Source organism: Lepisma saccharinum, chromosome 12, assembly GCF_977018435.1.
Source record: "Lepisma saccharinum chromosome 12, izLepSacc3.1, whole genome shotgun sequence".
NCBI lineage: Eukaryota > Metazoa > Arthropoda > Insecta > Zygentoma > Lepismatidae > Lepisma > Lepisma saccharinum.
Window position 1 is genome coordinate 22,281,311 of NC_139240.1, and position 14,824 is coordinate 22,296,134.

The window sequence follows — 14,824 nt, forward strand, 5'->3', positions numbered from 1 at the left end:
GGCCTTGTTTAAATTGATGGTCAATTCTGTATATGGCAAAACTATTGAAAATGTCAGAAAACATACCGATGTTAAAATAATTACTGATCCCAGCCTGAGCAAAAAATTGGTTGCAAAGCCTAATTTCAATTATAGAAGAATTTATGATGAAAATATGGCACTTTTCAACATGAAAAAAACAAAAATTAAGTTTGATAAACCTATTTATGTAGGGGCTGTAATATTGGAATTGGCCAAATTACACATGTTAAAATTGTATTATAATGTGTTGAAACCTTTTTATGGTGATTGTGTAAAATTGATGTACATGGATACAGATAGTTTTGTTCTTGATATTAAAACAGAAGATGTTTATAAAGATATGGCACAGCCTGCATTGCTTGAATATTTTGATACCAGTGAACATACAAAGATTCAACCCCACAACAAAAAGGTGCCTGGCAAGTTAAAAGATGAGACACTTGGTGATGTTATTGTGGCATTTGCTGGGTTAAGAGCCAAGATGTATAGTTTTGAAACATGTAGTGGTGCTGTTGCCAAAAAAGCCAAGGGTATTGGCAGAGTAACTGTTGACAAAGAGCTTGAATTTGAGGATTACAAAAATTGTCTCAAATCATGTAGCACAATCAGAACATCAGAAAATAGAATTCAGAGTGTGGATCACTTATTGACTACAAATGTTGTAAGAAAAATGGCTCTGGACCCACATGATGATAAGAGATGCATTTTATCATGTGGCATACATACTCTAACATGGGGGCATTGTGATTTGAAAAATGGCAATCAATGCCCAAATACAGAGCATGATTTGAAATAAATAAACATGCCTATGAACTTATTTGGGTTTAAAAAACAAGGTATTATGGACCTGCCGACACCACAACCCTCTTCTGATATGATATCTAAACTGAGTGGTTTCTTAATTATTCATCTGAACAGCATACTTACAGATGTTGATGATGAAACGGGCAAAACATTGTACATATTTAACAATAATTTAAATCATTACCAATTACCTGTAGGTGGGCAATTACAATTTATTACAACCCCTGAGGGCAATGTCAAGATTTCAATAGGGAGAAATATTTATAGAATTAAGCACTCAAACATGATTTCTGGCACTGTTTATACTGTTTCTGCTGGTGACTGCTTATATATTGAGGTCCCGGGATCATATGACAAGCTTATACCCTTTTTTATAGAATTAAGAATCAGATACTCTATAATAAATAACCACTAAAACAAAAATGCCTAATGATATATTTGGCCATACAAGGCATGAAGATCACAGTGATGAGATTCTGATGCTTGATGTCAGAGTCAAGAAATTAAGAAGTGATTTACAAGCTTTACAAACCACACTCAATGCCAGTCTTCAATTAGAAATTACAAATTTACAATCACAATGCATGGACCCTCTTCTTAAAATTGATTCTGAACTCAAATTGTTGCTTCAAAAATATACTGATCTGGCAACATTAGATAATTTTCAAAGTTTAGAAGAAGCTGTAGCAGCTCTTCAAGCCAAATTTAAAACCCAGGCCACCAATTCTGAGCAATTGAAACAACAATTGGAAGAGCAAATAAATAATGTCCAGGCACAGCTCCAAACAATTGTCAAAAGCATAAAATCACAAGAAGATTTTGATCTAGTGATTTCCACTCTAAAAGAACAGATTCAATCACTCCAAATACCTAATCTGGATCCTCTACACAATGCCATAGCCGAGGTTAAAGAAAAAATTGAGACACTTGAAAATTTTATGAACAATTTGCCATCTTCTGATTCTTTGAGTGCAATAACTCGGAGTGTAGCAAATATTAAGCTGCAACTTGAAACATATGAAGATTTTGGAAAAATTCAAAGTACCATAACCCATCTTGAAGGTACAATAGCAGCAGTGCAAAGTGATTTGGCAAATGTACAAGAAACTCTAGAATCTCGCCTGCCCGGTATTGTAGATACTCTTGTTAGTGTCCAGCACCAAATCACAAAGCTTGAAAACCTCAACACTGAATCTGAACTATCTCATTTTCATCATTTGATTGATGATATTCAAACAAAACTTGAAATTTTACAACAATCCACACCCACTCAGGCAGATATAGCCCTGCTCCAAAATGCTATGCAAAATGTGGCTGATGCTTCTGAATTAAACAATGTAAAATTGGCACTTGAATCTTTGCAAAATACAGTATCAAATCTTCCTACATCACAGGAACTTAAAAATATTAAGAGGGCAGTGAATAGGATATTGAAATCAGAAGATATCAAAAATATCCAAGCAGAGATCAAACATCTCACTCAGACAGTGGCCACTCTACCAACCAATCAACATATTAATGAACTGCATGCCCTGTTTGAGGATATCAGAAGACAGGTCCATGATCTTACTGCTCAAAATTCAAAATTGGCAGTTGTTGAAAATTTGCAACAAATTGTAGCTAATATCAAGCAACAGCTAGGAACCATGGAATCCAATCAAGCAAATGCTTTGTCTGTTTTTGCCACCCAGCTTCAAGAGATTGTGCAACAATACAAGAAACTTATTGTGGACATAAAAATCAAGCCAGGCCATGATGATGTTGTTAGGACCATCAATGAGCACCTTGAATCTGTAACAAGCAGATTGCTTACAGCAGAAAAAGAAATAACAGGCATAATCGAGAATCCAAAACATACAGTAATTCTTGAATTGTACAGCATCCCCAACAAAGAATATGATTCACCATTTACACCAGGTGGCAAAATATATATGCTGTCCCCTGCACAATTTTATTATCAATTTTTTGTTGGGGGCACATTGAGACCAATCAAGATCAAATATTGGCTTCAACCACAGGCACACCACTACCCCACCTTATCAATAACAAATGCTGATAACAAAGCAAAAATCACCAGTGTAGAGTTAGAGGATTTTACAGATCCCAATACATTAGAAACAGCATATGTTGAAGATGATGGCTCTCTGGAATTTAAAATACAAATAGGGGACAAATTATATTTAGAAAATCCTGTAGTATCAGCTGCTGAACACCCCATAGTTGCAATATTCTTGTTTTCATATTATGTCTAGAGAAATTATTGTTGATGAACTACACAGACAGGCCAGACATAATTTTAAGAGACTGCCAGTAGTCACAAAAGGCATAGATGATTTATGGCAAGGGGACTTGATTGAAATGGCAAGTGGACAGTTGAAAAACTTAGACAAAATCAACAAGGGCTACAAGTATCTACTCACTGTAATAGATACATTTTCAAAATTTGCCTGGGCTGTGGCACTCAAATCCAAGACTGGAAAATGTGTTACAGAAGCCATCAGAACAATCATCAATCAGAGTGGAAGATCACCGCGCTATTTGCAAACAGATAATGGCAAAGAATTTTATAATTCTGTGTTCCAACAATTTATTAAAAGCCAGTCAATAAAACATTATTCGAGTTACAGTGATCTCAAAGCCTCAATTGTAGAGAGATTCAACAAAACCCTAAAAAATCTTATGTATAAACAATTTACACTTCAAGGTAATTATAAATGGGTTAATATTCTTCCAGAACTTCTACATAAATATAACAACTCGGTCCATTCCACAATCAACATGAAACCCTCTGAAGTAACTTCATCTGATGAGCAAAAATTGATCAGCACTGTTTATTATCCTAAATACCAGCCAACAACAAGAAAGGCCAAATACAGGGTGGGTGATCAAGTAAGAATCAGCAAATATAAGCACTTATTCAAAAGAGGCTTTACAAGAAACTGGAGCACTGAATTATTTACAGTGGTTCAAGTTAAACCCGGGACCCTTAACACATATATAATAAAGGATCATCGAGGAGAAATTCTCAAAGGCAGATTCTATGAAGAAGAGCTCAGCAAAACTAAACAGCCTGACACATATCTCATAGAAAAAATCATCCGCAGAAAAGGCAACAAGTTATTTGTCAAATGGCTAGGACTTCCAGAACACAGCTGGATCGATGCAAACAAAATAATAATATGAGCACCTGGGATGTTATAAAAAGGCTGCCAGAACCTGAACAACAGAATAAGAGAAATGGCAACTTGCTGCCTGATAATATTAGGTGTCTTATTGTTGGGCCATCTGCTTGTGGTAAAACTACACTAATGGTTGATAATTTTTTATTGGCACCCAACTGGTTAGACTGGAAAAACAGGCACTTGTATGTTTTTTCTAAGAGCTTGGAACAATTAAAATATCAGCAGCTGATGAAGCTATATGATGGATTGGATATTGCCACTTTTGAATCAGATGTTAAGCCACTTCATGAATGTCTCGATAATTCTGTTGTTGTGTTTGATGACATTATATTGGATAATCAAAACAAGGTTAGAAATTTCTTTACACAGGGCCGACACAAAAACATTGATTGTTTCTACCTGGCACAGACTTTTTCAAAAATACCGAAGCAGCTGATCCGAGACAACAGCAATTTTATATGTGTGTTTCATCAAGATCATACCAACCTCAAACACATACATGATGAATATGTAGGTGGGGACTTGAGCTACAATGACTTTTCCAAGTTTTGCAGTAGGTGCTGGAACCAGGACAGTTATGGGTTTGTCACAATTGATATGACAAGAAAACCCAATAGTGGCAAATACAGAAATAAAATCAACAATTTTCTAGACATTGAAACATATATAAATAACCATGAAAAGGCCAATCATTGATGATCTTAAATTAAGAGATTATCTTGTAAAAAGATTTAAGGGATGGAAATCACAGAACCGAGGAATTTATGAACAACACAAACAAACAGAACAGCCTATTATTGATGCTATTAGTGAATTAGGTAAAAATATCAAAACTGTTACAGAGCAAAATCAAAATTTGATCACAGAGCTTGTACCTGTAGCTGCAAGGAACATATTAGATTATCCAATCACCCCACTTTCCAGTATTCATACACCTAGTCCTGTTGCTCCTCGAAGAATTGAAGCTACATAGGATCCTATTGAATTGGGTCTTCTTGCTCAAAAATATTTAAGCACACCTAAAGACAACAAAGATGAGGTCTTTGGCTTATATGCTGACACAGAGCGTGATGGTAGCATCATACATAGAATTGGCAATTTCAGAGTAACATTTATGGGAGATGATATAATTGTTTATTCAGAATCTCATCTTGGACAAAGAGGTGGTTTTGTTAAATATCCCGGCACACCTGGGTTGTGGGAACTGATGACTAGGAAAAGGCCTGGCAGCTATATAGATCAAGATTATGAATATTACAAAGAAATATTAATAAAATCAGATGCTCTATACCAGAACAATGATCCCACACAAAAAAGAGTCAAGTCTAGCAGTGGGGCAAAATACAATAATTTAATCAAGCCCATATGGTCACAGATCAAGACAGGCAGTGGAATCAAACAATACAACACCCTGCCTAAAGAATTTGTGTGGGTTGATGATGTCAGGAAACTTGTAGATAGGTTATTGGTGATAGCTGGGGAGGAAAATGCTGGCAACAACAATTTTTACAATGAAAAGGTTGGAATTATGGACATGATAAGCACAAAATTGTCTAATTTTATAGTGAATGACACTAAGGGGATTGGATATCTCATAAAAATTATTAATACTCTACCACCTAAATTTTGGAATATTTCTGAGGGTCGGGGTTTGGTTAATGACATTATAAACAAGCTGCCATTTGAACTACACATTCCAGGCTATCAGTATTGTGGTCCAGGCACAAAATTGGATCATAGATTAAACAGAGGGGATCCTGGTGTAAATCCCCTAGATGCTGCTTGTAGAGACCATGACATAGCATACAACACACATACTGATCTTGACAAGAGACATGTTGCAGACAAAAAATTAGAAGAGGCTGCATTTGGTAGATTTGTAAGCAAAGATGCTTCTTTGAGTGAAAAAATAGCAGCATTGGGGACCACCATAGCTATGAACACCAAACAAAAACTGGGGTGGGGTTTGTGAATATATATATAATAAACCTACAATGAAGGCCAAGGGTGTTATGTATCAAATACCTTATGCAGGTCTCAAATCTCTTGGGCCTATTGATAGCCTTTTGACCAAAAAGCAGCGCAAGAAAAAAAATTCTTGTATTGCAAAGGGACATGGTATGAAATTGTTGCTTAGTACCCCCCAATTAAAAAAATTACAGCAATCAAGAAAAAAATCACATGTGGGGGGATTCATATTTACTATCCCTGCCATCTTAGCAGCTCTCGGGGCTGTTGGGAGCTTGGCTGGGGGATCAGCTGCCATAGCAAAAACAGTAATAGATGCCAAGAAAAATAGGGCAGAATTAGATGAATTGAAGCGCCATAACCTGGCCATGGAGAAAAAAGGCAAAGGTGTTAAGAGGGCCATGAATAAGTTTAAAAAAAACAAGAGCCGCTTACAAACCAAGATATTGAAGCTTTAATCAAGCCACTGGGCATCAAAAATTTTAGAGGTGTGTACATGTCTGATTCTTTGCCAGAACAACCACTCAACAAAGAGTGTGGCATTGTTAATTTGGATAAGTACAAAAATCAGGGCACTCACTGGATCTGTTATCTTAAATATTTAAACAATGAGGCATTTGTGTTTGATTCATTTGGAGGTGTTCCACCTGAAAATTTAATAAAATATCTAAATTCAGCTAATCTTTATTACAATAATGCCCGTGTTCAAAATTTCAAAGATGTTAATTGTGGACATTTGTGTTTATCTGTTCTTAGATATATGTCGCAAATAAATAAACCATCAATTGAAAATTTTCAAAAGGCCCTGTGGTATTTAAAACATCATGGGGGTATTCCATCTCACCAGCCAAAATTCAATATTGAAACTCAAATTACATGATGACATAGTGTATCCCAAAACAATAGCTCTCAGAGCATTTTATGGCATGTACTTGATCCCTAATATTACACACCACAACAATACAATTGCAGTAGGGGATCAAAAAATTGTCATCACTCCAGGGCAATATAATCTGTCCACTTTAAATGCTCAATTACCCAGAGGTATAGTGTTAAGTCAAAATTCTGTCTCTCACAGAGTAGAGATTGTATCTGCTACAGAAACAGTGGATCTGGGTACTATAGGAGAGCTGTTAGGCTTTGAGAACAACACAAAACTTGAACCAGGCATCAAACACACTGCTATTAATATACTTAAATTCTTAGCCATAGAGACTCTGAATATTCACTGTAATGTGGCTGAGGGTATGATCACCAAATCAAATGGTATAGGCACTCACAAACAAACTGGCATCATTGCAACATTCAAACCTAATTCTGAATTTATGGAGCCAATCATCTACACTCCATCCCCAACATTATATTTTCCTGTGTGCCATAATAGAATAGATAATATTGAATTGATGGTCACTAATGAAAAAGAAGAATTAGTTGATTTTGCTGGAGCCACAACAACTGCAATCATAGAGATTAATGTTTAAATAAAAATACATACAAAAAAAAATGGAAAATATTGAGAGTTATGAGCTACAATCATTCCCTCCAAACAGGAGGACATTTGCAAATTTAAATCAACCCAACACAGAAATTGAGGTTGATCTTGATGTAGGGGATGGCTTTATACACCCCCACAGAGCAGATCTATACATCAAATTTGATGTTGTAAAGCTCGATGGAACAGATTATCCGGCAAATTCAAATATAAGATTGGTAGACAATTTTGTGGCGCATCTGTTCTCTGAAATTGAGATCAGAAAGCATGGTGTTGTTATAAACAGAGTGGATTATCCCGGCATTACCTCCACAGCTTTGGCCACTCTAAAATTATCCAAAACCGAGGCTTCTTACTACAAAATAGGTGGATTTGAGGCTGGTGATAAAATATTAACCAAGAGCCACACAGTGCTGTTCCCTATGCGCCTGTTGCCAGGATTCTTCTCAGATTACAAAGATATTATGTGGAAGGGTGGTTTAAGAATCACATTTAGAAGAGCTGCCAATGATAATGCTTTGATGAGGTACAGCACATTAAACTCTACAGGGGAAGCTCTGCCCAATACCCTACCTGATGAAGGCAAATGCATTATTCAGACTATGGAGCTAAGAATCCCAGTTGTTGAATATGAGGCCAGTTATGCTCTTAAATACAAAGCAGATATAATAAAAAATCCACAGGTTCCTTTACAATTTTATACATATCAATGTGTACAGAAGCCCGCAACTGGTACTTATTATGAGTTTGATGCTACAAATTCATTCTCCAGTATACAATATGACATGCCGGATTTTGTGGTGGTATTGTTTCAGAATGGAAGACACAATAATCAGGAAAAAAATTCAAGTAGATTTGATAACTGCAACATCAAGAACATATATCTTAAAAATGGCAGAAATGAGGTATTTCCTAGAGAAAATTATAATTTAGACATTTCCAAGGATGATTTCCTTAAATTATATGAAGCATTTACAGCATACAAAAGGGTCACTACTGGCAATACTGACATGTATTACACACCAGATGAATTCAAAACACAGAGACCCATGTTTGTCATCAATGCTTCAAAAAGGAAACAAGTTGTGGTGAATGACAGGACAAACATTAAAATTATCTGTGAATTCCATGAGGCATTACCTGATGACACCATATGTAGTGTTATTCTCATAGGAGAAAAATCATATGTTTATGATGTAAGAAATGAGAGAGTCACAGAACAATTCTAGAAAAATTATATTATCTTAATACTAGATATACAAGTTGAGCCTGGTGCCCAATTGAACTTAAACCGGAAGTAAATATGTGTGTAAGTGTGTGTCTAAGTGTGTGCCTAAGTGTGTGTGTAAGTGTGTGTGTGTGTGTAAGTGTGTGTGTGTGTGTGTGTGTGTTAATACGTTTGGCGTAGTTTCAGGTGTGGTCAAAAAAAATATGAGGAGGGGCATATTTTTGACAGGATTATGGACAACAATCTCACAGAAGTGCCTTTTATAAGTGTAGGCAAATCAATCTGAGGGGGCTCATCATTTCACGGGAACTTCCCCAGGGCATTTTCACAAAAATCTTGGATTAGGCAGGGTTCCACACTTGAGCAAAAAGCTCATATGGGCATGTTGAGCCTGTTTTAAGTGTAGCCAAATCGGCCTGAGAGGGGCTCATCCTTTCCTGCGCTGGTTATATCACAAATACAACTACTTCTTATGCTTTGAATAATATTATTATTTTGCATCTTTACTTCAGAAATGTTCTATACTTTTTTCTACATTAGAAACCTACTGTTACACTGTTTTATTCCTAGTTCAAAAGTATGGATACGAAACATTGCATGGATGCACATAGCCGCCATTTTGTTTTTTAGAGATTTGGAACAAACAGCTTAAAATTTCAGATTAGAAAACATAATATTTGGATTCAGAATACCCAAAAACATAATGTTTGACACCAAGATCACTATTTTCTTTCTGCTCCTTCAAAAGTTAATAGGTACTCATTTCGTATGGCAGCCATTTTGTTTTTTAGCGATTTGGAGCACATAGCTTAAAATTTCAGATTAGAAAACATAATATTTGGATTCAGCATACCCAAAAACATAATGTTTGACACCAAGATCACTATTTTCTTTCTGCTCCTTCAAAAGTTAATAGGAACCGATTTTGTATGGCCGCCATTTTGTTTTTTAGCGATTTGAAGCATATAACACCAAAATCGAGAGTGGCAAACAAAATATTCGTAATCAGCACATCAAATACATTCAGAAAATGTTGTTTGCCCGCTTTTCCTCAAAAATGCTTCCTACAGTCAGAATTTTCGAAAATTGTCCCAGTCTATAAGGACAAATGGGGAATACCGTAAGGATTACAAGAAATAAAATTAAACAGGATTCAGGAATTACTACTCTCAGGAAACCTGATGGGTCCATAACCATGGACCTGCCATAGCATTGCTGTATGGACTATTGCCAGATGATGATGAAAACATGGACAACGAGGTTAATGCCATAATTAGAAGCGAGATGGGAAGGTACCCAAATAATAACCCAATTCTTCCGTTTACATCTGAAGAAGTGTTGAGCGAACTGGCTACAGTAAGAAATGGCAAAGCTCCAGGGCCTGATGGCATTCCGGCTGAGATATTAAAAATGTCTCTTCCTAAGATGCTTCAATTCATTACGTCTCTTCAACTTGTGCCTAATTGAGAAACAATTCCCTACCCCATGGAAGGAGGGGAGATTGATAGTAATTAAAAAGGAGAGAAAACAAGATGAGCTGGCATTAAAAACCTATAGACCTATCTGTCTGTTAAATAGTATTGGTAAACTACTGGAAAAGCTTATAAATAGAAGACTTCAGGACTTCCTCAAAATGATTGGTAACACTGGAAATCAGTACGGCTTCACGAAGGGTCGCTCCACCGAGGATGCCATAAATGCACTAACAAAAGCAACAAGGGAAATAGATGGAAAATATAACATAATTATTTTTGCCGACATCAGTGGAGCGTTCGACAACTTATGGTGGCCGCATCTTTTGTCCACACTATACAAAATGAATTGTCCCGTGACCATAATCCAAATCCTGGAGAGCTATTTCAAAGACAGGAAAGTTATATTAAATTTAAATGGCGAAACTGTGTCCAAACTGTCAACAAAAGGATGCCCACAAGGATCAGTGGTGGGACCACATTTATGGAATATAAACCTCGAGCCCTGTTTGAGACTATTAGGAAGGAACAATAATGTCGATAGAGTCATAACCTATGCAGACAGTGTTGCCTTCATTTGTTCGGGAAACACGAGAGCTCAGGTGGAGAGAAAATCAAATAACGCTCTAAGTGAACTAAACGGGTCGTGCCGTAATGCTAAGGTTGAGATATCGGCAGCTAAAACAAAGTATCTGATCGTCAAAGGTCGCCTCAGCAGAAGTAGAAATCCAACAATCAGAATATCAGGGAAATCTATACAGCGAGCAAATGCCATAGAATATCTGGGACTAACATTGGAAGAGGGGCTAAAATTTGGAGCTCATATACAATCTATTACAAGTAAAGGGGAACTTGCCATGAATAAACTGACAAGGTTAGCCTCCCAGAATTTTAATCTACATCCTAGCATTATACAATGTTACATTAAATCCATATATGCACAAATAGTAACATATGCGGCTTCAACGTGGGTAGATGGCCTAAAAAACAAAACAAAAATTTAAGGACACTAAGAGGCTCACAATGAAGGATACTTTTAAGAACGACAGGTGCCTTTGGTACAACATCGACTGAGGCGCTTCTGGCTGTCACAGGACACCTGCCAATGGATCTGGAAGCGAGATGGAGAGCCACTAAATACCATCTCAAGAAGGGCAACGAAAGAGAGATAATAAGAACCATAGGGACCTTCTACCCGACACTCCAAGAAATTCACGACAAAATAACCATGGACTGGCAACGAGAATGGGAAAGAGCGAAAAATGGGAGAAGAACATATGAATTCATCTTGAACATAAGAGCCAAAATTCCTACTGGTGATCTCCCCATAAGAAGACTCATTCACCTGCTGACAGGCCATGGTCCTTATGGAGTTCACTTGCACCGAATTGGTAGCAGGCAAACAAGAGTATGCGCCACATGTGGAGAGACAGAGGATACTCCAGAACATAAGGTCTTCTTCTGCCCGGCAGCTGGGGACTACATCAAGAATCTGAGGAAGGAACTACCAACGACGAATATCAAAATCCTTCTCTGTCAGCAACAAATAGACAAATTGAAATGCTTGACAAACGCAGTTTCCTTGGAGGAAATGAAACGGTTCAACTCACAGCTGCAGGCTCGACCTACTACACCTCTCATTACTCCCAGCCAGCCTCAAGATAGAAGGGTGACGAGGTCCCAAAATGCTCTCTTGATGCGCAGAGAGCACGCACAGTAGTTCCCGGGGAGAAGAGCGATAAGGAGGACGCACCAGTAAATGCCCCCAGAAGGAAATTCTTCGTGACATCTACAGCCAGAAGTGAAGCAGCCGAAAGAAGAAGATTTCGTCTCATGCGAATGCAAGGAGAAATGCACAAGGACTACCTTCTGAGGGAGACAGCCTCAAAACAACACAACCCAAATTCATAAAATTATCAAATAAAACCCCTCTGTAGATACACGTACTGGTACGCCAGTAAGAACATAGCATCGGAAATCTGGAGATTCATAAACTCTTGTTTTCATTATTAATTCTCATAATAATATTTTATCTTATTTTCGTATTATCATTGTCATTTTCATTAATATTTTATTAAAAGTTATTTTACTTTACATTTACTAGTTATCTCATTGTAATCATAAACGTCGCCACGAATTAGCTGAAGTGCACACATTTCGGCATACACATACACAAACATGGCGACGATCTTTTATTTTATCTACAACTTCTGTTTTTCTCACTACAATTTGCAATACTCCACTATAATGATGGAACTCGAGTGCTCTATACCTTGTCCACTTCCTCCTAAAGGAAACGGGATGGGACACCGAGGGCAGAACACCTAGCCTCTGGGGTGGAGCAAACGACGAAACAATACAAACTAAAATGGTCTTCAACCATCAACTCACCCTCTCTCAGTGGCTGGTCCAGGAGCCTAATCATACCTTTAAAAACCAACTACAATTAAATAGAGCACTCAAGTCATACAAATTCTGAATTTCTTAGATTCTGGTACCACAGAATCTGGTACTTACAGCCATACCAAACTACAATATAAACTGCAAACACTTTCATACAGAATCTCCATCTCACGAAGAAATAATTGTGTACTGTAATACTGTGTCCATACACTATTTTATGTAATCATTTCATGTATGTAGTAATGTTATTTTCTTGTATACTTTCAAATATTGTAATTTAATAAAGTGGTAGACCAAAACAATAACGGGGGAACCGTAATTCGAGCAAAAGACGGTCCAGTTTATTCACAGAGGCACTGGGACAAAGCGTATGCCCTCGAATGCATACGGGTGGAGGTTTGGTAACATTCGGGGATTCCCCCCTTATTGTAGTACATCTCCTGCATGTGCCTAATTTAATATACAGTGCGTCCATTTCGATCTTGAGCCGAGAGATCGGGAGAAGCGTGGCGGGCGGCGCTCACGGAGATGCCGACATTTGCAGCCTGTAATGCCCACTTATTTTTATGGACATATCCAGAGATTTAAATAAATATTGCAAAACGAGCACTAACCTGTGTTATAATTCATCATCTGTAATTCATCCAAGTTCTGCCCTTATATACACAAAAAATACGCTTTAGAAACGATGTTAAGAGCCACAGATAATGAAACATTTTAATCATAGTTTTAATGTCCTGCTTTAAGTTTATATCGTTGAAAGAGTTTTGTGTCGATGGGGATCGTTTGGAGGTTTCGAATGTGCAACACTGTATCAAGATTACGCTGCAGACGAAACCGTTAAAAGTCAATGGCTTTCGTGAGCTTCCTTGGAATCCGAAATCTCCGAGCTCGAGTTTCTTGTTCCTTCGCGACTAGATGAAGACAGAGCTGTGAATATAGTGGCGAGCAGATGTAAACCAAGAGCGTGTTAATTTCGTACTGTGCGCCAGAGTGTTATTCTTGGTTACTTGCCGTGACTTGTTTGTGTTATTGCAGTGTGTATGTGTGTTGTGTCAGTGAGACGATTGGAATGCCAGCCGCAAGGTTCACGTTACGAGGGGGGGGGGGGCTGATCAGTTCTCGGCCCGTCCCAGAAGGACTTAAGCTACAGGCAAGAAAGTTTCAGGCTATTCAATGTATTCTCCCCGAAGGTCTACACACTTGGCACTTTGTTGCTCCAACTTCTCTAACCCCTCCGAAAAAAAAAAAGATTTCTCCTGGTCTGCAAAAAAACTGTTCGGCAGCTGCTATAACCTCGTTATCACTTCTAAATTTATGTCCTTTCAGAACTTTTTTAAGTCTAGGGAAGAGATAATAATCAGAGGGTGCAAAGTCTGGTGAGTAAGGTGGGTGGTCAATGCACTGAAACCCTAGGTCCTTCAGAAAATCCATTGTTCTTCCAGAGCCTTGTGAACGGGAGCATTGTCCTGCAGAAACAACACACTTCTTAATTTTCCCCAGAGCTTTTCTTTTATAGCATCCTTTAACTTAGCCAGAAGGCTGCAGTAATACTCTGATGTTATGTGAGGTTTGTCCCTTTGGAAGGTAGACTGATAACAAAACACCATCCTTATTCCAGAATATTGAGGCAAGCAGACCTCACTGTGCTTTGAATTTCTTTGGTCTGGGAGATCCTGAGTGGCGCCACTCGCATGATTGCTGTTTGGTCTTAGGATCAAAGTAGGGGAACCAACTTTCATTCTGGATAACAAGCCGATTCAAAAAATCGTCCATATTTTTTTTACAACCTTGGTGACAATGAAGTTCGACCAGAAAGGAATACGTGATTAAATGCACAGAGGCATAAGCGGTGGAATGGGAGACCCGCAGAAGTGACGTATGTGTGTAAGAGGAGGCGTGTGAGCAGGCAAGAATCGTGATCCCAGCATGTTGCACCCAAGGTCACGGAAAGAAAAAAAAACGGGGAACTATACGCGTGACATTGAACTTCGACCAGGCACCAGACCCATACGGAAAAATTCCAGATAGTGGCACATTCGACGGAAGCATGAAGTCACGGACACGATAAGGGAGTCCGCCGTATATAAGCGCGTGCTGTGCACCGAGGAACAGCAGTGCATCATCACCATGGAAACGGGCAAACCTATTGACAACACCGTGAGGAGAAGAGTGGTGGAGTTGCAACGGGATGGACTCAGTGAACGGGAAATAGGGCGCCAACTGAACTTACCCAAGTCAAACTGTCCACTGC